Below are 2,624 nucleotides of genomic sequence, written 5' to 3'. Positions count from 1 at the left end.
CCAGGGCACCCACTTTTTCAAGTATGGTCCGTCCCATGATGTAGTAGGGGGCGAGCCTATCACCATATCGGGCACAAAATCTAAACTCCGGGCTGATACTGAGCAATAAAACCCAAATATCACTTTGCCCGACCTGGGATTCGAACGAAGGATCTCAGAGCGCTGCCGTACCACGCATGGTGTACGACTATGCCACACAGACAGTTTGCTGGTCTTTGCTCTATAGCAAATAGAACATATAGTCTTTATGAACAATATCAATCGTTTTGTTCGATCTATTGCGAGAATTGACCAAACAGAGCGAAGTTTCGACGTGCTGAAATTATTTGGCTTGGTTTATTGTGGAGCTTTGATAGAAGAATAAAATTTGGATCGTGGAAGTCGCAAGAGCTAAGCACCTCAGCTCCAGGGTGGAAGTGCTCAATCTGCGTAATAGCGAGGAAACCCGCTCCAGGACGCGACAGCGTCTCGCGATGGTGAAATCCATGCACACCTCTCGACACCCTTAAGCCACCCACATCGGTGTTGCGTCCTTGGCTTACGCCAATTATGGGATGCCCATATACTGGGGGGCAAGTCACCGCCTGCCTTGAATACATAAGATTGAGACATTTTACTTGGCAGGCGTCCCGTTGTCTCAATCAATAGCCCAGCAACCAGTCCAGAAGTCTAGCTAGATCCCATCCATAGACCCAGTATAATTCCCATCTTTTCAGCAATAGTCCCTAGCAACCTGTCTTTGGCGCCTCCATTACAGACAGAGAGAGTACTCGCAAGGTGTATAAACCCTAACTAGAGTAATGTATCTTAAAGGGGCCTCTACGTGTTGGATCCATGTCGCCACGCAAGCCTTCCAAAGGACCGACCTTTTATGCGGTGATTTCCCGCAACATAATAATAATAATACTGACAGTATGATACGACTAACTAATACAGGGTTGACCCTGTATTTTATACCGTCCCAATGTTGGGCACGGGCCCTCTACTGCTAAGAGGGATTAGGCCTTAGTCCACCACGCTGGCCTAGTGCGGATTGGTAGACTTCACACACCTTCAGAATTCCTACAGAAAATTTCTCAAGTATGCAGGTTTTCTCACGATGTTTTTCTTCACCGTTAAAGCAAGCGATAATTCACTAAGAATACAAATATATTTTTTTAGAAAAGTCAGAGGTATGTGCCTTTGGAATTTGGACCTGCGGACATTCGTCTCGGCAGTCTGTTCCACAACCAACTAGGCTATCGCCGCTTATTAATATTTTTGCCATATTAGACACCAATTCCAGACTTCAGGCTGATACTCACAGAAAAAATACAATATAACTTTGCCCGACTTTTAACTTTTTGGAATTTTCGAGGGTGTGTGAAGTCTACCAAAACCGCACTAGGCCAGCGTGGTGGACTAAGGCCTAATCCCTCTCAGTAGTAGAGGAGGCCCAGCATAGCACACACACACAGGCACAGCTAGCAGCATCGTCTGACGTATTTTATGAAGGTTGTTATTTATATGACGTATGAGCTCTAAGTAAAGTACCTTAAAGGTTATTATTAGCTGTTTAAGTTCCTTATATTTTAACATTTATTAGTACGTAATCCAAATAGAATGAAAATATCAGTACTTTAAATTACAAGGGAACTTGAGAACTGCATTGCGTTCATCATTTTTTCTTACTGGCACGTTAAAATGAGGACACTGCACGTGATGGTAAACGGAATGGAGTACATATAAGGTTTTGATTGACGAGAGAGGCTTATTGCACTCAACATAAGATTCATTTTTGTTCTTTAGAGTAAACATTTGTACACCACAAATGTTTACTCTAATCCTAACACAGATTAATTGAAATCCGGTATAAAATCAACGAGTCATAAACCTTAAAATTTGTTAGCAGTGGAAAGAGCCAAGAAACTTGAAAGGTGGGACAATACACGCACGTGACGTCATCAGGAATTACGATGCGTGCGAAAGAATGAGATAGAATGATATCGCCACGACAAAACCTCTCTCGCACATTGCTATATTTGAAACACTAGCTTCCGCCCGCAGCTTCGCACGCGTGGATTTCGGACTCCAAAAATGGAGCCGGTCGCGAACGTTCGAGAATGTTCGTTTTACGAAGCTACTCGCTAGGTGATTCGCTAGCCTCTAGGTGCCAAGCAAGCCGCCTGCCTGTGCGTTCGCGACCTTATGTATATACAAAAATAATCCTTATAGCATGATTCAGTATTCACGCGTGATGGCTTATTATTAGGGTATTTCATGTATAACATTGGTGTTTCTATACCGATTTATATGATTCTTTTTTATGGAATATTTAATAATGTTAACTTTTTTAATTAGGGATGACTGAGAGTGTTATAAACGTAAGAGTAGACAAATATAATGAGAAAGCTTCGAACTGCTAAGCTATCGGGAGTTACACGTGTTATTGTGAGTCAACCATAAAAGATAGACATATGCTGTCGTGGGACTATTTTTTTTACATAATTTTAAGGAGAACATTTCCGTCATACATGATTTCTGTGTAGCTTTAACTATTAAGGTTGCGCACGCGGCCGGAAGCTTAAAAATGGAGTAACTTCTCCCGTTTTCCCAACATTTCCCTTCACTGCTCTGCTCCTATT

The sequence above is a fragment of the Manduca sexta genome, unplaced genomic scaffold (genome assembly GCF_014839805.1).
Source record: "Manduca sexta isolate Smith_Timp_Sample1 unplaced genomic scaffold, JHU_Msex_v1.0 HiC_scaffold_2350, whole genome shotgun sequence".
NCBI classification, from domain to species: Eukaryota; Metazoa; Arthropoda; class Insecta; order Lepidoptera; family Sphingidae; genus Manduca; species Manduca sexta.
The sequence above is the reverse complement of the archived record's forward strand: the minus strand, read 5'-3'. Positions refer to the sequence as shown.